The 24,297-nt window shown below is 41.3% G+C and overlaps 1 protein-coding gene across 7 annotated transcripts in view; it reads right to left on the bottom strand.

Annotated features, from left to right (window-relative positions):
- LOC144945546 (contactin-2-like) overlaps positions 1-23,012 on the bottom strand; it is a 355,729-nt gene extending 332,717 nt beyond the window's left edge. For 5 of the 7 annotated variants that reach the window (XM_078874004.1, XM_078874009.1, XM_078874008.1 and 2 more), the window contains exon 1: positions 22,757-23,012. The gene's annotated coding sequence lies outside the window, so the exon portion shown is untranslated. Of the gene's footprint in view, positions 1-12,837; positions 12,859-22,635; positions 22,710-22,756 lie in introns of those variants that run through there. The other 2 variants (XM_078874006.1, XM_078874007.1) reach the window with 2 other exon arrangements.
- Between the last annotated feature and the right edge of the window lie 1,285 nt (positions 23,013-24,297).

The following is a 24,297-nucleotide window of genomic DNA, read 5'->3' as shown; positions in this document are numbered from 1 at the left end:
CTGGGCTGCTACCACTGACCCCCCCTCCCCCCAGCCACGATCTCCCCGGCCGCTCTGCAGTAATATATACAGCCTATAGTGGTAGCATCTAGCGACTGTATAGTAGTAATATAGATTTGAAGCTTTCGTGACTGCAGGAATCCATACTCTTTGGTTATTTTATTTTATACCTACGTGACTTTACCAAAATAACCAAAGAGTATGTATAGTAGTAATTACTGCACGCATTGAGGTGGGGGGGACATCACACAGTGAAGAATTAACTTGAGCTTTTAGTGTATTTTTATAGCATTTTAACGTGAAAGAAAATGTCCCCCTCACTCCCATCGAAGGCACGTGAGTTGGTATGGTCATGCACGCGTCATAAATAAATACACACAAGGTAAATGCACAAAAATCGCACTAAATCGATAATTAAACTAATTAAAAGTTGACGGATGTGAAAAAGGAATAGCGCTTGTTCACCGCAGGGTTTACGGCGTGGTACCTGGCTATTTTTATTTTCACGTAAACCCCACCATTATAGAGGCAAATCGTTCGCAAGCACGCGAACACAAACCCACAAACAAACCCACAAACAGACAATTTTTGACTTTCATATATATAGATAGATATACTTTTTTTTGTAAAGTCACGTAGAAAGAATATAAATTAAATAATAGAATACGACGTTTCGATTGCAACACAAGCAATTGTTATCAGGTAGAAAACAAAACTTAGAAATACAATACAGTGCAATCCAACACAGAGAGTCGGCTAACACAACAGTCAGCACCTTACATGGTTGATTACGTTCTTCCAAAGATTGGAACATTTGAGAGAGAGGCAATGCACAGACACGGGGACACACAGACAGACACACAAGCAGAGAGAGACAACACGGAGACACACAGAGAGAGACACACAACATAAACACACAGAGACCCAACGTGTACACTTATATAAGTGTATGAATAGCGACATATGTATAGGACCGAGACCCAAATGATGAGAGGAGGACAACTGCCGGCATGTTGGCGTGAAACACTTGTCTGGTCTATCTCCATCGTGCGTTATGGTTCCATGTTGCTCTCTAGGGGTGAGCATTGGTGATTTGTCAATCATCAGGGTAATTTTTCTGCTTTCATGCTCCAATTGGCGATTGTAATATATGCACTCTCCAGTGTTCTTCTGACGTGTAATATCATTCTTTGCCTCGTATTTTTACAAAGTTCCGTGTGTTTCAACGTTTATTTGTATTTTGCATCATCACCTCTGACATAGCTGTACTTTTCACATCATGTTGGTCGTAGCTTCAGGTAGCTTGCTTCATCTTTGCTTTTCCACTTTAACCCCAACTTTCAGCAGACTTTTCATTGCCATGCGAGTTGCACGATTATTTACAGTGGTGACATCCTGTTCTTCATCTTGTCTCTTATTGCGATTTTGATCTCTCGCTTCATATCAGTCTAAATTCTCCCACATCCTGAACTGGTTTCATGTTCACGGTCTATTTTTTGCCTGCAATTAGCTCCGTCCTCTATTTGGCGACATTGAAGTATAACTGGGATTGCAGTAGCCTGTTGTCATTTCCTCTGTTACCTTTGGTGGGGGCACAGAGATGGTTCAGACAATCTGGGGTTTATCTGTGACAATCAAATTAAATGGAACTTTTTACACCAGGTGGGAAAAGTAAAATCGCACCTTCGATTAGCTACGTACGGTGTGAAAGAAGTTCAACATACATAGGTATCCTTCACATTAATTATCTCGACTTATGTTTGAAAGGGTGTTAATCTCCATGTCCCTGCTGCTGTAAACTCTCATACACATTCCGTATTGTCATTCTCTCCAATTACAAATCTATCAATCATCTCTGCTTCTATTACCTACAATAGCTTTGAAATCTCTTGTGTTTTCATGGTGTCTTACTGTCATTTACAAGTCGGCTAAATTTAAAATTTAAAACACTTCGGTTCCCCAGAGGCTCGATCCTTCCCTCTGTGATAAAGTTGCCAATTTGTGCCCCAAATGATGTCTCTAGTCCAACAAGGTTTTGCATTTCCAGTCAAATGATGCATGTTGTATAAAGTAGTGTCAAATCCTCAATGTGCTCTCTTTGTGTCCAGTAACCTGTGTTTTGGCATAAATATTCATGGTAAATATATTCACCCCTTTGAGTGTGCCACAGTAAAGCTGTACAAAAACATAGGTGGCAGCACTTTCTCTAACTGAAGTGGTCATTCAACAGCCAGAAAATGCGTGCAGACCAGAAACAAAATGGAACAGGAATCTGATCATGTTTTGTTTGTCAAGATTACTTTGTTCTTGTGCGGTCTGCACGCGGAATTATTATGGCGACCAACTCAAAAGGGCTGAGATTGCCTAATTTGTAATTGAGGCAGCAATTGAGGCATGCAGCACTATGTATGTACAGCATGTCAGGGACGTGCGGTCAGGGGAGGCAGGGGAGGCACAGCCTCACCTGCCATACTCCAATGAAAATAGCTGTTACTAAAAGTAAAAAAAATAATCAAATCAAATAAATATTAAGATTGTTCCACTGTTCTGTTTCATAAATGTAATTTCTCTACGATTCCAATCACTTTGATAGTCAAAATCGCCAAATTTGCGGAGCTCCGCTGCAAATACAGGAAGAGACGAGAGCTGAGGCAGCGATTGCACAACCCCTCAGTAACTGGATGGAGCGCGGGCAATAAGCGCGTGCCTGTTACTATCTCAGTATGTCACCAATGTAATGTTTGTAAACCCCTTCATTTCCTGTCCTCGCCTTCCATACTCCAGGTAACTTAGTTAACGTATGTGTATAAAGATATTTAGGCTCGCTGGTCTTGTCATGAAACTGTAATGAAAAAGCACCAGGGGAGGCAGCTATCACATCTGCCTCACTGAGGAGGGCGTGTCTAACACGCCCCCCTCCGTGAGACCACGCCCCCCTCAGTGTGTGAATCTGGCTCTGACACTAGCCAGTGCCTCCCCAGCCATTGACCTCACCGCACGTCACTGCAGCATGTATGTACTGTATGTATGTTGAACTAATTTTGCACCGTACCTAGCCAACCGTGCTAATCGGAAGAGCAGGGCAACAAAGCAACTGCAGACGGGTTTCATCCTAATTAGGACTCATGAGTGGAGTGTAGCCAACATTTTCTTCTACTGCCATTTGTGTTTTAGGGACTTTGAAATATTTCCACAGAAATGCCACAATTCCCAGCAATTTTAACCTGTAGTTTTCACAAGACCAAGCAAAAATTGTGTGCAATAATGGTGAAATCATCTTGGCATGCAATGCATGTTGGGATTTTTGTCATGTGTTGTTGTTGATTACATATTTTTGGACATACATCATTCGTTTCTTATATACTCGTAATTTTAAGAAGGTTTACTTGCTTCTCGAATTGGTGAAAGTGTTTGATTATAGAAAAATGATCATCATCAGCATGGTCAATTCGCTGCTGGACGAAGGGCTCCCGAAGCCACCGCCAACTCTCACGATCCCACCAGGTAATCTTGACAGCCCCATCCACTGTATGAACATACCCTACATCCTAAGTAAGAGTGCTCAGTTCACTCTAACCGATTGGTGCAGCTTATTGATGGCAAAGCAGATCGAAATTCTGGCTTGAGGATATGACTCACAAAGTGGCCTCGCAACAACTGATACGTCACAGGGGTCAAATGGGATACCGTTTAATTCCAAGAGGGAGGGTGACAGGGAGAGATGGAGAAATATAAAGTGAGAGCAAGTGAGAGCATTTGAGAGTGTGGAAAGCGAAGGTGTGAAGGAGACGACATTGCGGGCAGAGGAGAAATGACAGATGGGCCACGTAAGGAAGAGCTCCAGAAACGTGGAGATATCTGGACGTGGAGTTGATAGTGTGCAAATAAGAACAGCAAGGACGGAGAATCACAAGGACGAGTATAAAGATAGAAATTGAGTGCAAGATAACGAAATCGTAGCCAAACATAAGTGTGTGTGTGTTTAAGCCCAATCCTTTCCAACCTCATCCCCACATCCCCATTCCCCCTGTGGGCTGGTCATTAATCAGCCTAAATGAATGCATCTGCAGTACAAACCGTGTGTAGCTCTTTGCAATCATATTAGATAGCATTAGGCTGATAGGTTTGTAATAGAATGAAAGTTATTTTGGAAATGTAATGGAAATGTTTGCATTGAAAAGCGTATCGCTTCTTCAAATGTAAGGGATGCCAGATTGCAGGCGGTGTGCCTTACAAACCAGGGTATGCATCTATATATAGTATTAATTCTCACTCTGCAATGTAATCAGACAACACTTGTGTTGTTTAAAGACTGTCACAACACACGTCCCACTGGGCTTGGGGCCAACACAGGCATACAGCAGCAATAAATGTGTTTCAGATTACACTAATTACTCTACATTTCACTTGATTGTGGTCTCTGAAAACAGTGAAATAGATGTTTTGACTTCTTCGGCAATGTTTTATTCACCTGTTGTCTCTGTATAATTTATGTATTTACCTTCCCGAATCTCCCGACATTGCACTCGCGTTCTTAGCGTGCGGTGGAGCGAGTGGCGTGCGCGCTACACGACGTCCCCAGCGGACGTCGACGACTCGCACACAGCAGAGAGAGAGAATCCGTCGAGTCACACAGACTGCTGGGGCAAGTACTATTGATGAGCAGCTATTCAAGATAACGCAGCATACAAGGAGGCGGTTTAGGCAAAATCATGCCTGGCCATCTGTCTCCCCAGTGCTGATGCTGGCTCACTCGTCTAGGCCAAGTCGACCTCGAGAAGTTGGGGCCAAATATCGGCAAGCAGAGATTTGTCAACTGCAGGTGAGCGAGTATAACATGCATATGAATCAATTAACTTATACAGTACAGCATTTATAGAAGGGTAACAGTCCCACGATTCGCGTATTGCGCTTGCTTTGCCGTGTTCCTATAAACATTTGTAACAAGGCCGGCACCATTCACGAACCGGGAGTGTGGATTTGTTCCAGGTTCCCATGGCAGCCTCAGCCAGCTAGACGAGCTGCAGCGTGACCACACCGCCCAGTTAGTGACCCACTTTGCCAAGGAGGCACCCACGGTCAGCCAGGCCACCCTCGGGAATAGCCGTGACATCCACAGGGTCAATATAGCAGAGACTTGCAAAGGTCACCGTCAGGGACGACATTTTTTAAAGGTTTAAAAAATCACAAACATAATCTTGGGATGACATAAGCTAACACAAACAGGCATTAAACGTAGGGTTGCTATGTCGGAGTTACATTACAATGTATAAAATGGTATAATAGCCACGATCATCGAATCATCGATTTGGCAAAATATTTTGACATGATTATCATACTCTTTGGTTCTTTCGGTAAAGTCACATAGAAAGAAAATAATTTTAATAATAGAATACGACGTTTCGATTGCAGCACAAGCAATCGTCATCAGGTAGAACTTAATTTGAGAGAGAGACAAAACACAGACACGGAGACACACAGACAGACACACAAGCAGAGAGAGACAACACAGAGACACAGAGAGAGACACATAACATAGACACACAGAGACCCAATGCCTCTGTGTCGAGGCCTTAAATAGAGAGAGAAGGGGGTGGGGCAGAGAAAAGGTGGTTCTGCTGGACCTATGAGAGCCTGGTAAATTTTAGAGAGAGAAATAGGCAGATGACGATTGCTTGTGTTGCAATCGAAAAGTCGTATTCTATGATTTAATTGATTTTATTTCTACTTAACTTTACCGAAAGAACCAAAGAGTAATTCCTGCAGTCACGAAAGCTTCAAATAATACTTGAACCACCTCTATGGCGAGGACGCTCGTTTGTTTTCTCTCTCTCTCTCTATGTCTCTGTTTGTCAAATTTCAGACTTAACTTCTAATTTAGCAATCTTTGGAGAACGTAATCAACCAGGCTATGCGTTAACTGTGTGTTAGCCGACTATCTGTGTTGCATTACATTTCCAAAAATGTGCTAAGTTTATTTTCTCAAACTGCCAATTTCTCTCTCTAAAATTTACCAGGCTTGTTGGGTCTTTCTCTCCCCCGGCCGCCGCGGGGTGGATTTCCACACAGCTCTCTCATTGACATGCTAATTTCTCTGCTCCAGCAGCTGCTCCAACAGCTGCCCCAGCAGACCCACCTTTCTCTCTGCCCCCCTCTCTCTCTATTTAAGACCTCGACACAGAGGCATTGGGTCTCTGTGTGTCTATGTTGTGTGTCTCTCTCTCTGTGTGTCTCTGTGCTGTCTCGCTCTGCTTGTGTGTCTGTCTGTGTGTCTATGTTGTGTGTCTCTCTTTGTGTTTCTGTGTTCTCTCTCTGCTTGAGTGTCTGGCTGTGTGTCTATGTTGTGTGTCTCTCTCTGTGTGTCTCTGTGTTGTCTCTCTCTGCTTGTGTGTCTGTATGTGTGTCTACGTGTCTGTCTTGTCTCTCTCTCAAATTTAGTTCTACCTGATGACGATTGCTTGTGTTGCAATCGAAACGTTATATTCTATTATTTAATTTATTTTCTTTCTACGTGACTTTACTGAAAGAACCAAAGAGTAATTCCTGCAATCACGAAAGCTTCAAATAAAGTATGATTATCATAATTTTATTTTCCAACATTTGGCAACACCCAATCGGTTAACCAATTATTTGATTAAATTATTTGGTGAAACTGCGTGGGCACTGATGCACAAGCATCCATAACGTAACGCTCACATGCCAATAACACTGTGGCCTTCGAAATAAACATAACAATCTGAAAATATATATACGAAGCGCATGCCTGATGGGTGCATCAGGCATACAATGTGCATTGCATTTCTCATACAAAAGCATGGGCTTCATTGCTGATGCACGATCAACATAAGCTTTCCTGTAATTGTGAGAAAGGCTGCGATGTGATAAAAAGTTACACGTACATACAGAAGAAAAATCCAGCAAAAAAAATAATCGCGGCATTGCATCTCGCGCAAATTTGTCAATTTGTCACGACTGCCCGATGCTGCAATTTGCACTAAATACATTTTTTAAACAACTCTGTTTATGAATAATAATATTAAAATAGACTGCCCTTTTTGCCAGTCCATGCTTTGTCAACCGTACGAGTTCTTTGACCATACTTTAACCATGCTGGTCAGTGTCGGTTCGTGTGAAAGGGGATGGGGAGTTACACGGCCTGTTCAGAGATCACTCGCCACCAATTGGTGGTCATTGTCAGAAATGAAACTCGGGTTGTACAGGGCAGCGTGATAACCACTATGTCATCACACCACCTTGTGAATGTGTCTATGAAAATGTAAACACTCATTATTTGAATTTCGATTTAAAGCTTTCGTGACTGCAGGGATTCATCTTCTTGGTTCTTTCGGCAAAGTCACGTAGAAGGGAAATAATAAAATAATAAATAAAACATTATAATATATTACTTTATTATGTTTTATTTTTATTATTATTTTTAATTTAAATAAACTACTTTCAAGTTGTGAATAAAATATTATTTTATTATGTTTTATTTTTATTATTTTATTATTTCCCTTCTAAGTGACTTTACCGAAAGAACCAAGAAGACTCATTATTTGGCCGACTACACCTTAATCAAAGAGGACTGCAGATCTTGGGGGGAATTTGGCACCGGCTCACCGTGTGGCTGCCTTTCGCATGCCTCCAATTCATTCTCTCTCTTCGAGGGAGAGCAAATACTGTGCACATTACGAGTTGAAATCATTATTATTGTGAAAAGGATTACAACTCTTGTACGAAAAAATGTGTTTTGTTTTTAATGAAAATTAAATTTTATAATTGTCATCAAAACAAAGCTAAAGGTAATGAAGTTTATGTTGTATAGGACCGATTAAAACTTGCCTTCAATGTCATGCATTTCAGTGCTCAATACAGAGTGATAAGGGCAAACAGGACCATGCGGAATGGTGACGGCATGAGGAGGCCTTCATCCAGCAGTGGGTAGACCATGGCTGATGTTCGTGATGATGGTGATTAATGTGGTATAGTTTTATTCAACTTAAATGGAGTTGGCTGCATAATGCAGTATCGGAATCACAATACAAAGATGCGAGATATCATGCCTGGAATACATAATGCAATGGTGTTTATGTGGGCAAGAGCCAAAATAATAAATAAATGGCCAACATAGTTTTGTGCTGGACAACTAAGGGCTATGGATGACTGGGCTCAGACTGTCAAGATTACCGCAGAAGAGATCTGTCAATGCCTTTCATGGTTTGCATTCTGGGCCACCCCTCCCTGGTCTAGGTAAGAGCTAGGGTCACATGAGGCTTGGTTGGCAATAAAGAGATAATTTGGCCCAATGAGTCACCCGGGCTCCTAATGCGGTGTATTCACACCGTAAATTGAAAGCACGCTTCAGACGAAACACACACTCACACAGAATTAAAGTAATCTTCTTGGAAAAGAGGGTTGCCAGTGAGTGTTTCCTGCAAACCGGTGCCACATGTAATGTTTCTCAAACCAATCTCACATTCACCAGGACAACTTCTATTTGAGCTTGGATTGCTCTACGCATTTCTTGTTTTACTGTTGTGTTTATTCATTATAACTAATTTTTTTTATCTTGATTTGTTTAAATACATTTAGTTGGTATTTTGTTCTCAACCAATCAAGCTGGAAGAGAATAGTTAACTGCTGACACAAACAGTGAACCACTGAATTTAACTGCCGACACAAACAGTGAACCACTGAATTCACACTTCACCAGTGCTCACGTGCACTGAAGCCCTGTGCCCATGATATTTCATGTTCTCATGGTAGGGTTCACTTTCTTCATAGGGCAAGCAGCCCTAGCTTCACTCTAAGTGGTGCCTATTTAATTGACATGGAGAGCATTTAAATAAACTACTTTCAAGTTGTGAATAAATGGCTGCTGGGAGATAACAACAGTCACGTGATTCACCTTTAATGGTTTCATCTTGAAACGTGAACTACTTTCATGTTATCAAATCGGTCACATTGCAATGTGCAGCGGTGTCGCCAATGTTAGTGCACTGAGCAATGTTAGTGCACTGAACTATGTACCCAAGTACCCGAGTTGAATAATTACTATATCCCAGTTAACTAAATATACTGTTGGTCAATAGAGAGTAACATCACGTAAGGGAATGGCCCTGGAAGATGACACCATATATCTTAATGTGGAATCAAGTCAACAGTCCTCTATCCATAAATACTCGACAGTGCTTCTTCACATTCTATAAGGAATGGTTTGATGAATGTCAATAAAGTATTCTATTGTGTAGATTTGAACAACACATTTTAATACCGATTATTCCAGGTTATAAGATGCTCCAAAAAGAATGACCCAACCCAAACTTGTGCCCAGTGTGAATGAAGTTAGACAGATATGGATTAATTATAAAAAGCACTCCCATCTTGTTTTTTTTATCCAGGGAAAACTGTGCATCTTACAATCCAGAGTATGGTAATGGTGGATGTGCAATGAAATTGAGCACGTGAAATCCCAATATGTTTTTAATCTAGCATCTCGGCAGTACTGGCTCAGTGCTACAAATAACACAACTGAATTATTCTGAGCCATCCCGGAGCCTTATAGCCTTGCATTGTTACAATTATCATTCTGCTTGTATACCCAAGAAGCCTTACAAAGTCTCATGACAATTTTAGAATAGGGTTCTGCCAAGTAGGGTGATGATTCCTATGTATGATCCCAAACTTGGACCATTACACTAGCACACAATTGCCTACTCTTGCAAATAATGTCGTGGGATTTCTGACATGCGCTGTGAATCGGACGGCGAGTATTTTTTGGTAAATGCACCCACATTATTCACCAGGGCGGCTGTTGAATTTAAACCACTAGACCATATTCACCGCTCGAGTGAGGCACATTCATAATGATCACACCAGAGCAATAAGTTGCCATAGAACAATTATTAGGAGTGGTGCTGGCTATTGCACAAATCTATGAATGCTGGCCGGCTGTAATACAAACACCTAAATGAGTGGCAAACCCTCGCGCATTATGTTTCGGTGGAACAATTCCACTTCAAGCGCCAGCATGCAACCTTGTTCACCATGGTGTTATCTCACCATACAGCACGTGCAGGGCTTTGGTGTACTCCAACTGGGATATTCCATTTGCAGTGATGTGTACATTTGCAGCACATCGATAAAGCAAAACGCAAGTCCTTTGTTTAAACAGACACCCACACTAAAGCCTTTTGAATGTGGAAAACAGGTCACAAATCTGCACTTTATGCCATTTCATGCATGCGTACACACACACATAAACATGAATGTACACACTTGTGCACACATACACAGAAAGCCATTCCCCCATTTTGCCTTTTAGATTGCTGAGCAAGTGTTTTTAGTGACCACATGATAAGGTTGGAATGGAGTGTTACGACCTGTCTGAGTTTGACCACGACAGTCCAGGAACTGACATCTGTGTTCAGGTGGCAGGAACTGATTGTACTGAGATCTGTCAGTATTGTGTTGAATTTTATCCTCTAATATGCTGCACACTTTTTATAGACGTAAGCTGACTGATAAATACAGTATGTCTGGGTTTTGTTTATGTAATCTTATTGGAATAACACACGAGGGTGTTGTGTGGCCATCACCATCCCAGCGACCTTGGTTTAGACACCGCATCAGGCACTCATTTAAGACCGAGTTGTCCTAAAATAAAAATAATTACTCAAAGTGACTCTTGCTGATGACTATGATCAAACGGATTGTGAATGACGGTGATGGTTTAGTGTTCATTTTTCTCTCGGTTGGTGCATGTAGCATACAATGTTTAATTGGATCTCTAAATAGCAGCTAAAATAAATTATATTCATACATGCACGTGTGTTAGTAAATCAAATGTAGCACTTTGTCAATTCACTGCCGGTTGAAAGCCTCCCTATAGCATGTCGGTAGCATTGTTCGTTTGACCACACTTAGATATGCTGGTCAGTATGGGGCAATGAAGCAGTCACCTAAGACTGGTTCAGATATCACTTGTGACTGTCATTAACTGTGGCTGGGAATCGAGTTAGGCTTCACTCCCGATGTGCTCACTACGTCTGTGCGCGCCAGCCATCTCTACAAGTGCGTTATCATCTGCATTACTCACCCGAAGAGAAACAACAAACTAATGGGCAAGTATTAATTATTGACTCAACCTGCATCACACACAGATTGAAAACTGGCACCCTGCCTCTTTAATATAACGACTGAATTTTTCACCTAGAAGTGGATGGAATACATCATCACATCTTTTAGATCCTTTAATTTTTCAGAATGCAAGATGACCTTGATCCATCAGCACAATACGCGTGTTCTTGTCACACAGATTAACTTTATATCAGTGATGTATTATGGCTAAGTAGATTCACGATTGTACTGTATAGCGCTCTGATCGGTTCTCAGGTAGTACCGCATTTTATTTCAGCATCAGAATCAGAATATTTATTTAGACTGGAGGAATCTGATGAGCTATAAAGCTTTTTTACAGATAGCCATGCTGGGAGATTCTACAATACATTTTTCAGACACAGTTGCTGAAAAATCAGTTCCTGAACAAGCTCCCAACATGTGGAGCGAGACATTGGACATCGTGCCAAACAACACGCGGTACAACCCGAGAACACGTCACAGAGCCACACAGTGATGAACTACATTGCAGTTTTTGCACGTGTTTATTTAGTCATTCCAATACGAGGCAGACTTTCTTCTAGACACAAAACACGACACTGCCACACTACTCCCCTTCACCTCTCCACTGCTTTTCGTACAAAATCAGTGAATTGCACAAATTCCACCTTCAGATTTAACATTTTTTTAATGGATAATAGCAGTCGCGTGACACTCACTATTCTAATTTATCTAGACGTTAGTTTTGGATAAACTGAGCTATTTCCTTGGATAATAGAATAATAACTCCTCATTAACGATTTTTTATTTTGTCTAAGGTAAGTCCGCTACTTACATTGGGGATTTGTCCCTGGAGAATCTGACGTTATGCGCTACCTGTAAATGGCATTTAAGCACCGCCTCACTGCGCGTTTAACTTTGAGCTTCCCTTTAAAAAACACACCACTAATACACCACTCTAGGCTATGCAAAGAGACCTATTTAGCAATGTTCTACCATCAAGCATTGCATCGATACCGAGCAAAATGCCACACTGCACAGAAATACCATGCCGCTGTATTGTTTATTATTTATTTTGTGATTATGCCATTGATGTGACTTAGTACTGCAGTTATATATACCTAAGAGAATCAATGTGTAGGCAAATTCAATTATCATGGAAATCAAGCATTAAATATGAATGCGACTGTACTTTGGTAAATATTCTCGTTATCTCATAATTATTCAGTGCCATATCGCACTCCCAGACAGAAACAGATAAGATTTCCATTTTAATTGCTTGTGGCCCTGGGTTCGTTTAGTCTTCTCACTATGGCAATATAGGCCACAGTTAAATGTAAAGACACATTCTGGAAATGGCTCTTCGACGGCACTATCTTTACTGTGTATTTTAGGCGCAAAGTCGGAACAGCAGATGGCCAATATTTTTCTGAATTTCTTGCAGCCGGCTTAAATGGCAATTTTTCTTTTACCAAAGCTGCTAAATATGCAACATTTATAGCAGAGACCACAACTCAGTTTGAACGAATGGGCACTTCGCAAGCACAGCTGCAAAGATAAACACCACAATTAGCAAGACAATAATATTCGTTTTGAATGGTTTAAGAATATGACTGAGAATTGAGGCATAGGAGTCAATATGAACAATTTTAAGCATAAATTACTCTCCTCTCCCTTGCTAAAACCCAAACGATGGCACCTATCTCCGAGAAAAAGTACATTTTAAGTCTTGGTTCATCATCATGATCAGCCATCGTCGTCATCTCCCCACAGCCGGATGAAGGCCTCCCCACGCCATCAGCAGCCCTCGTGGTGCAGTGCTGCTGTCAACCATCCCATTCCTACACACGAGCGGATCGCATCGCTCCATCTCCATGGCATTCATTCTCGTGGATGTGTTTGTTGGTTACATTGGTCAATAAAACTCCTTTAAAACAAAATATATTAAATGGATGACGTTTCACACAATGGTGCCTGTTCGTAGCACGTGTAGTGCAGTGGCCCCCTCATTGGTTACTCACAATACTCTACACACGTAGAGAAAGGTCATGGCAACAGAGTTAATAAGGGTGGGAGACTGGATGTAACACCATGGGGCCTTACGGGAATTAAATATTGAAATGTTTAGTTTTTGACGACCAGTTTCTTTTTAATAGGCGTCTTATTAATAGCTACCTCAAAGTAGCCGTTGAGTACCAGACAGAGTCTTAAATAATTGTACAAAGGATCAATGGCAGTTCACGAAAACAATGTTAAAATAATGGAAAGACAAATCAAATTCGTTCAAGGGGTTGCAAAGTCATCCAGATTGAAATAATTTTAGAATGAGATTAATGATAAAAAAGTGAAATACGACACTGCAGCATGACATTGGCTCAGCTTTCGTCTCTGTGCTTTATATTGGAGAGGTGCGCAAGGGCTGATATCCACAGTTGCTTCTGGCCAGGATTAACATTCACAATGATCTGTATCCATACACATTACAAAGTGCTGAAACTCCTATTATTGACATTGCCAAAATGCATTGAGACAATGTAAAACGCTCATTCAAGAAACACAAATCTCCACTATATTACCTGATCGATCAAAAATGTGATCCGTCAAACTTGTTTTAACAACATTGGTTTCATTTTACAGCATTTCCAGGGGTTTAATGTAGAATTAATATATTTTTCCGTGGTACAATTGAGTTATCTGGGTGTTTCATGCATAATGAATGCATTTGTAGTAAACTATATTAAATCGTTTCTGTAGCACGTCTGATAACTTGTTGAGACATTGTGGGTAAAGTACTAAATTAAGTTGCAATACAAGTAAATGTTTTTTTTTTAAACCTCGTTTAAGCGAGACAGCCAATGACAGAAATACATTATCGTCAGTAAACACCTGACAATGCAAGAAAAACATTTAAAATACGTAATTCATCGCCTACTCATTGTTACCCTCGGTGCTGCCACTGGAAAGCTAATCACATTGCCTTTGCAATCCAGCAGAATTGAAGGAGTAGATTACTCCTCTTGCATTGGCTGGGTATGCCCAAATGAATTATATTAACACGCTGCTAGATGAGGGCCTCCCCCTTACGCTGGGCAGGCAATGAAGGCCATTTGTACATACTTCACCACGCTGGTCAGGATGGGCTTTTTATTTGTACAGACATGGTGATCACCCAGCTAAGTATAATCTAGGGCCCGTTCTGCTTGGCTTATGAGAAGAGAATGGATCAGCTGCTTTCCCGGTGGTTTAGTCATAGGCTACATCAACATATCCATGAAAAGAGGAAATGAAAAAGCCTAAAGTATTTTGACCAAGCTAACACAATATATTTCATTTACACGAGTAAATACGGAATGGAATGCTATTAATTTTATTACACAGAACATGCCACCACACCTTTAAGGTTTCATACAATACTTTTCATTTGCTCCGACGGTTTAACAAACCTGGCTCTGCTGATGCACCCTAAAAGTTTGAAACCGATTAGACAAATTATGCCAATCAATATACGTGTTCCTTCCCCTGCGCCTCCGCGTTCCTTCCACCACACCTCCAATTAGCACGGTTCACTATGTAGGGTCTGAAAAAAGTTCAACATACATACATTTGGAAGGCTAATATGCTGATAGACAAACATATGAGGAGGTACAGAATGGGATCTGAATCATTTAACATCTTTTCAGAACCTAAAAATGTGACAATTCTTCACAGAAGGATATGAGGGTTGTTCGATACATTCTCGCTCTAGGAATAATCATGAGGCCACATTGCAGCATGGCTCTGCAGTGATGATGATGATTACTAACAGGGATGAGTGAAAATGTGAATGCAGGGCCATGGGTGATTTACTGTTGCAAAAATGCAAATGTCGACTCATTTAAATTTTTTAAGGTAGCTGTAGCTGGATGTGGTCGTTATTTGGTCATCGGTATCATCAACTACCACGGTCAACCCACTGCGAGATGAAGGCATCTCCCCTGGTCTCGTGATTCATTCATTCATTCTCCATGTAGTTAGTTGGCGAATTTCCCAAATAACGACACTGGCATACATTGTGTATGGATTGGGTGAAGCAGCAGTCGTAGAATGGGGTGAGTTGGGACATGGGCTGAGGGCATTTAAGAGAAGGGCGTGAGGGGAATGGGTGGGAGTGGAACGAGGGGCTGGTGATGGAGGAATGCTTAATTACAAGACTTGGCGAGAAGCTGTGGGGGATGAAGGAGAGAATAAAGAGAAGGGTGACCAAGTGGCGATGACGGAGTTTATTGACAGCAGAGTGAATATAATGGCAAGGATTTGCCATTACACGTTTAAACAATACATTAAGATCATTCATAAAAATGAAAGCGGTAATAGATACCGTCCCATTCTCAAACCAAGATGGGGAGGGATTTCATCCCAATTGGAAACAATACACACGAAAAGTGCAAGGGCCAGGGGCTTCAAATTGCATTCACGATCATCTTCCCACAAAGTGGTACTTATTTTATCAACCCATGGCGACAAAGCGATGAAAGACCGCCAACCATAATTGCAATGTACAACCTTACAATGATGAGCGGAGAAGTCTGCATAATGCGACACACGCCTGGAAACATTAACGCGAGGGATATTGTTTTTTTCCACAAAAATTGTATTACCGTCATGTAATCTTCTTAATAGGTTGCTCACCTTGCAATTGGGTAGATGCCTGGCCACGACACGTAAAGAGGTCAGAGTTCGCTCTGCGATCACTCGCTCACACCATTGAAGGTGCTCTTCGAGATGCCCTCGAAAGGATATTCTGGCTGACTCATCCATGTGTGGCCAGACATATTTAAAGAGGTGGGAGTCCCCACACTCTACCCCACCACACGCAACCTGCCAATTCACTAATTGCATTGTACCCATTTATGCTTCTGGGTGGGGTGGACAGAGGCGATGGAACTCAATAAACGTTACCATTATTTAAACTGACATGCCAGGAGATCGTATTTTCAACCTCTGGGTTGCAATTCCAGTGTTCTACCATCACACATGGCAGCATCCCAGCCATGATGGGTACACTAACTTTAATACCTTTTGATACCACTGACATTAAGGTGTCTGTTAATCCCCCGACTTGCTCAATAAGTGCACGTGACACTTGGTCGTTGAGCGCGCGAGCCGTCGTGTCTGCCAGACTCTCTCTGGGAAGCAGCCCCCCTCCCTGGCGATCCTGTGCCAGGCTGCCAGACCTAGATTTACACTACTTCGAGGTGCAGTGCAATTACATTGATTTTCTGTTATATTTATTCTGCTACTTCATCAATACAAGCAACTGGCAGCAGTGAAGATGACTGACATAGCAAAAACAAAAGCAGCTTTGAAGGCATCTCATTTTAGCCACCCGTGAGTTGTGGTTGTGTTGCGCTCCATGTCAGTGATAAGAGTCGAGTAGCTCTCCGATGTGTCGACGGATTTTTCCCGATTGTAATTCAGCACAATGTCTGAGGTTTTGCTCCACGTACTGAAGAATCTCCCACAGAGCACAACCGTACAATACATGAGCTATACAATGCAATGGCAACACCTACGAAAGTAGTTGTGGTTGGTAAGTACCAAAAATACTCATCCTTAAGTGAAAAAAGACATTTTCATTTCTAAAATTCTACAAGGTTACCAAAACTGGGGGTTATTCATGCACTGTATTGCAATTTTGTTAAATTATTCATCAGTTGCTAATTGGCAATTACCCAAAATCCCTTGCCTCTAGCATTAATTGTTTCTATGACAATACCCACTTCAGCGAATATAAAGCTTTAGTAATTGTGTTTTTTTACTTTACGATTTAACGCAGTGCCCTCTGAATGTGTAATACTCTACTTTGTTAAGTTAATTGGCAGTAATATGGAAACACTAAAAACCTTTAAAATGTTACTGAATGCCACATTATGTGATAGCTATGGCAGTCTCTGACTTGTCCTACTTTCAATTAGTGCTGTAACACAAATGAAGTGTGAATGACTAACATCGTTGCACTTCAAATACGCATGATTAGAGGTCTTGACCCTTAAAACACACTTTTAGCTGCAATGCAGAGTAGCCTTGTACTTAACTTTACTATTATATTGGCATAGATGAATACCAAACAATAAAAAAATGCTATCTTGATTTACTTATGGCTTTATTTTGGTGATTTCGAAAAGTTTTTTGGTTTGGCCATGTTTGTTTGTTGTAGTACGGAGTTAGAATGATGGCTTTAATCTAAGTTGTCTTGTGGTTGTTGTTGTTGTTTGACTTACATCCCACTGGCATTTTTGCACACAGCGTTGGTGTACAGTGCTTTTTTTCTGGAAGACTTTGCAGTTTTTTCCTGAATTTTCTGTTTGCGCATAGTCACTTTAAGATGTTTTCTTGTTCATGTTTTTGTTTTTTGTTTGTTGCGGTTGCACCCGATTCAAGAGCCGAATGGCTCACAGGGCTATACCAAATAAATGAAACAAATAAATGAAATGGAAAAAAATTAAGCTTTCGTGACTGCAGGAATCCATACTCTTTGGTTCTTTCGGTAAAGTCACGTGGGTAGAAAAATAATAGATCACGTGATCAATTATCTTTACCGAAAGAAGCAAAGAGTATAATACTAAAAATGATCAACAATCTTAAAATATCCATGATTCTATGACATTTAGATTTAAGAGCATGTTAATTTTAATTTATTATCGTTATTATAAATTTTGAGGCATCATCATGTTAAATAATACACAGCTGTACCACTTTGCAAATTGGATTGCATGCTTTGTAAAACGTAATTACCTCACAAATAGGCCGTGTATTAATATTGCAAATCACGGAGAAGCAGTTAGATATATTATTCTTTATTATTATTTTCAACATGTATATATATCAGAATTGTGAGCTCAATGTGAAGGCAGAGGATTAAGTGGTCATCACAAATATACACCACACAAACACAGAGAGCACATACCTACCCCACACTGAGAAATGGCATGTATTTAGAAGCCTCGGCACTAAACTCAATTGGCATTTGTTGTTACGAGCACAGCTTTACCTTTGTCTCAATGCCAAACATACCAACGTGCCGATTATATTCAAAGGTGATGCTCATCTCCACCGAAGTTCTGTAAACTCCACAATGCTGTGGTTGGAGCCAGGCTCTCCATATCAGAGCCACCGTTCCCGACATGCATATAACACTTAAACCTCACTGATGCTTATTCGTGGTTCTTTCGGTAAAGTCACGTAGAAGGGAAATCATAAAATAATTAAAATAAAACATTATAAAATACCAAAGAAATGTTTTATTGTATTATTTCCCTTCTACGTGACTTTACCGAAAGAACCAAGAATATGGATCCCTGCACTCACGAAAGCTTTAAATCGAAACTCGCTTATGCTGGCAGTGTGGTTCGTTGAAGGAGGAGCCCTGAAACAATTCAGATACTCACCACTGAAACTAGCCATGGGTGAGAATGAAATCCACCATTCCTCCACCGCCATACATACTCCTACATAAAAGAAAATTTTACACGTAATCAAATCTACAGGATGTCGTTGTGTTTGTGCAGTCAACAGAATCACATCTGGCCTGGTGATGCTGTGCTACGACCGCGAGTCTTGCAATTGGAAGGTCATGAATTTACATCTCAGTCGCTCTTGACTCCGGCTTTCATCTCTCCGGGGTCGATCAAATTAGGCAACATCTCGACCACAGGTAACATCTCGCCCGTAGGCAACGGCACACTCGCACAACAGCAGGTAGGTTCGCCTCCACTAGACGGTGCTCTGGAGATCCCCTCTAGAGAGTATTTGGATTTTAATCTATAATGCCTACCAGAATTGCTGGAAGAGGCGGGGTACCCTGCCTGCATCCCATCACATGCGACCTGTCGATTGTGCTGTACCCATCCATACTGCTGGGTGGACGGAGGAGACGGGGTTTAATAAACTTGCCGCATCATTTCGAATGCCGCGTCGGAAGATGGAATGATCGAACTGGCGACCTCTGGATTGCAAGTCTAGTGTGCTAACCACTACACCATGGCAGCATCCATCAGCCACATAACCACCTCTAAACAGGACATTACCGTGTGGTGTCATGCATGATTGTCCCATGAGCATGTTTCACAAAAAAATAGACGATTGTATTCAAATACTGTACATTTTTAAAGAAAATCATGGCTTTCATCTTCCAGAAGTTTCAGCAAATAAACGTACAACAAGCCACAGTGCCCACATCTTATGAGTGTCATAAATGTATAAAGGATGCAGGTGTAGACTGAATGTGATGGAGCTGTCATTCTCTCAGACAACATCAGCATAAAACCGGCCCTCCCTTGCCTTGGATCACTGCCTTTATGTTTAAGGGTCCGATTTAAATCAACCCAACGGCAAATGCGTCTTAAAGTCCTAGCCCTGCACACCGATCCACCCTCGCAGATATCCTCCATCGCTAAAGCTGCGATGTGGAAGCTTAGAAATGGATATTTAAATTGTTTTCTCTTTCTGGACCACGTTTGAATGGGCTTCGCTAATTTGCATATTGCAGCTGCCTCAAAGGCTCTTTGAGACCTGTGACAGTAGAGACACATTGCATGCGTGAACAGGAGGCGCTTCAACAATGCCCAGGGCGATATAAATGGACAGTATCAGTGTCACTGTGGCAGAGTGAATGATTTTTAATCGTGAGGGATTATTTCGTATGGTATAGATGGGCACGCAGTGATTGCAGCTAAAATCACTCTACGCTCATAGGGGTGGATCTTGGAGAGTGGTTCATGCTCTGCGCTCTGAACCCACCAACCTGAGCACGATGCACAACCCTGATTAGAATTAACATCAGTGGCCATCCCCCCCTACCGACCACCTACAAACACTGACCAGTGTGGTGAAGTATGACCAATCAACCGTCTTGGCCAACATCACATGGAGATGCCTTATCTGGCAGTGACCAAGTTCTATAAATTATTATTATTATTTATATTATTAATTATTACATGCTCATTGCTAACCTTTAAGCTTAGCCTGGACTGGCAATGTTAAGCATTGAATGATTAGGACATTTGAGCACGTTAAACATTTTTCAGACAGCCAGGTGAACACCATGCGCATGTATCGGCAGTCCACAGCACAAGACAACTTGAGCACAACAGTCATAAGCTAGGCTGCAATGTTAGCTTTCAGCGGTGATCAATTATTTCAAAATTCTGTATGAATATAGCGCATATAGCAATATTTATGTCCCAGTACAACTACCTCTAACAAACGTCTACTACGTGTAGTGACATATGCTGAAGTGCGTTGAGTATTAATCTGGGAGGGTAATCGTGGTTCGTGTACGTGACTCACAATCAGAGGGCTGTGAGTTCATGCCCTGGTCAAGGCTCATCTCAGACCTTCATCCCTACAGCGTGAATAAAATAAGCAACACTAGATGCACAGTCAACAGTGATTGGCCTATCAACTCACCCCTGCCGTAAGAATGTGCAATTTCCACCACTTAAGATGCTAAAGGTAACATTTTAGTATAATCATTTATATTTGATGGTTTATCACTTTGCCTTAAAGACATCCCAAAATGTAGCAATTTCATGGTTTCCAATTTACACCGACACTTTAGAGTTTTCTGTATTTATATAACTATTGTATGAAATTATTACACTATTTTAAATTTCATGTTTTAAGCACAGTGTGAGCAATGTAACCTACGAAGCACATTACATGTAAATGCTTTCATGCATCTGCACGAGTGTCTGTCATATCGGGCCAGCTCTCTCTACATGGCCTTGATGGTGACAGGGAGGCAACCCCGTGCAGTATTCGACTGAGTACGAGTATTGTTTGGTCGACAATGCTACTAACTAGTACAGAAAGCCAATCATTGGATTAAGTGCGAAGATTACTCATTTAATTATTATACTTTCGATACGATCGAAAACGTAAAGTTGTTTAAAGTGTTGAGACTCCCATTTGTAGGTGTGAGTGTGCATATATTAGTGTGCTAATTTTCATGAGTGAATGTGCGTTTGTGCATGGAGTGAGTGTGATCATGCATGTGGGTTCCTTTCAGCATCTGGTTAAAATATTAGAACCAATATTTTTATGCTGTGATTTACTTTGACGATTTAAAACATTGACATTTGTTTTGCAATTAAAATGTATCACTTTTCTTAGTGATACAGATGATGCAAACATGAAATGACTGAAAACAAATATATATACAAGACTTAGTATATATCATCACCAGCAACCATGGTCAATCCACTGCTGGATGAAGGCTTCTATAAGCCAATACCACCTCTCATGAAATATATAAACACGACACACTTGCATATGCTGAAGGGCATACGGTACTCCCTGCAAAAGTGCATTCAGGAAATTTATGGAAAATAATAACTGTCAATATATATTCTTTTTCAAGTTACATGTGGCTGGTTTCGAGCTGTGTTCATTCTCAATGCTTCACATTACTGTGTTGTCTTACATTCATTCCTTTAATCCGTTTACAGAACGGGCGGTGCCGAACAACTGTCCTCATTCTCTTATCTGCAGAGCGCTGAGAGCAATCGCTGTCTCTGAGATGCGAGTTACACGGTCTGGCACGCGGGTTACAGAACTGCTCTCAGGAGCACTGCTCCATGCTGTGAGCAATTGTGGAAAATGTTGAGCAAAATCATCACTGGTGCATATGAAATGCAGCATAATAGGTGTGACGCTGCCAATAAAACAAATGAATTCTCTTTGCATTACGATGGCCATTTATTTGCAAGCTTACGCTTAATCACCATTAATGTAATGCAGTGCAGCAGTCATTGCATGTCCAAGGATAATGACACCATTGTTATTATTCCCACTTTTCTCGCTTTATTGTCTCAACAGAGGCGATGAATGCTTATTACCTAGCACTTGAATCACGTGCAGTACAGTCGTCATTATGTCCACAGTTACATTTAAACGGAGATAACAGTAAAACAAAATTCTCACCAAAGTGAATTATCTGCGGTTAATTACAGGAGGATGCCAGTGTTCTGGAAAAAAACTATTTAATCAGTTTTCATATTAGCAGCCCTTTGTGCATACAGATATCACACTTACTCTGCATTTTTGTGAAATCACCAAGTGCAACTGTTTTAAAAACACAGCAATGCAATTACATAAAGTGCTTATGCTTGTTAATCATAATTTAAATATATTAAATACAGTGTATACTGCATAGACTAACACTAAAATAATGTAATACCCTGCCATCTATGATGCATGTCATATGCTTCATAAGGCCAGCTTGCTGAGACATCATTACTTCCTTTATACAAAAAAAATCATTAAAAAAACTATCATTGCTTAAACTATACACAAGCTTTACGTATCATAACGCAATAATCACATGCACACAGATACATACATTAGAGCTCACCCACAAACCTGCAAACACACTTACACACACATACACACCAACGCGTAATGATGATCACACACACCCACACAGAGTTGACGTGTATAACTTGCAATGAAATATTCCTCCGTGCCCATATTACTTACTAATTCCACATCACGTTATATTCAAGACAATGCTCATGTGCGCACGACAGCCGTCGCTTGCCTCCTGTCACGTCGCCGCATCACACCGCGTTCTATCGGATCATCCGGCACAGTCCCCTACCTGGCACAAGAGAAGCGGCTGCGCGAGGCGGTTATATTCCAGCGCGCTGCCTCCACGGAACGGCTGCACTGGGAGCGCTGCCGCACGCAAGCTCCGTTTATGTTTCATGCGGAACAGTCCATCTGCGAGGCTACGGGGGAGAAGGGTCAGCGGTTCAAATATTGATTGCTTCCACGCTTAAGCCAGCCCTTTCCATTTAGCCGAGCCGCCTGCATACTAACAAAGAGACGCGCAGTCCCAGGGAAATCGGATGTGGGGGGGGGGTCGGATGTGTGCGCCGTGGCCTCAAATGCACATTGATGCGCCGCTCTGTAGTATGGTGTAGTCATGTGACCTTGTGGGAATCGGGGAAGCAGCCAATCGGTCTGGATTTTTGCCAACCGCACGAACGGTTAAATCCGAAGCTTGTTGTGTCAATCGCTTGATTTGTGCTATTGTTTCTTATGCCATTGATTATATCTTCGTGTTGGATGATCATGGTTTCAGTATCGATATACAACGATTGATCAATTGGACAATGAAGACCGGGACTCTTACTGACGGAAAGGCGGAACCACTTTGGCAAACCATTTCCGTCTAATCCATCATCAATTGTAATCAAGTGACAGACATTAGCAAAAAATCCTGCCTTTTATGTTTAAAGTACTTTGCACAGCTTAACCATTTCATCAACCAAACACATTTCCTTTTTCTTAAGACTTTGAAATTGATGCCAACATATTAATTGAAACATGAACGAACAAGTGTTACAGGGCAACACAAATGCTTATCTTCAAGCATTATCGTCAGCGATCAACAGGAAGCCTATCATTGATGGAAGAAACACAAAGTGATAAAATTTTGACGTTTTCAAGAGAGGGTGTTGGATATTTAAACTGTGCAAAGTATATCAATCGTAACATTTAGGCAGCCAAATGTGTAAAGCAATCTCTAACATGACATGATTTGGATTTATAGTTAGGAAACCTCAGAAATAGAAAGGGTGCAAGAGTGACACATTTTAGGGAGGTTAGCCCTCCAGCTTTGTGGCAATGGCAGAGCACTCGACTCACAGTCGGAAGGTTGCAAGTTCAAATCCCGGTAAGGGGTCAACTCTAATTATGATTCCTCCTGGTGTGTTTATATACATGCCACTTCTCGAAGTCAACAGTGGTTGTCTTTCCCCAATACAGGAATTTGGAATTTCCCACCCCTGGCTCACAGCCACCAATGGATGGAAGCACCACTCCGTGCAAGGGACACCAAACTTGGGGACCTAAAAAGTAGAGCACATGAGCAGCCTTACATTGCAATTACAGCCCCCCTGTCTTGCCTTCCAGCTGTAATGCATCTCCCTTACACAGAATCCTTTCTGTCAGGATAAAACGTGCGCCTGTCATGCTGGTACAAAAGATAGGGTGTTTGTGGTGGATTGTGGGTAAGTCAATAAAATAAGACAATTGTTTTTTGCACCATGCAATATAAAATCAGAGTATAAGATGCACAAACGAATAGCCTTTTCGCAGTCAGAACTTTACAATTTTTGGCTCTCATCAGCAGTG

The sequence above is a fragment of the Lampetra fluviatilis genome, chromosome 38, assembly GCF_964198595.1.
Source record: "Lampetra fluviatilis chromosome 38, kcLamFluv1.1, whole genome shotgun sequence".
Lineage (NCBI taxonomy): Eukaryota > Metazoa > Chordata > Hyperoartia > Petromyzontiformes > Petromyzontidae > Lampetra > Lampetra fluviatilis.
Note: the sequence above shows the minus strand (reverse complement) of the source record. Positions and strands in the feature narration are given on the sequence as shown.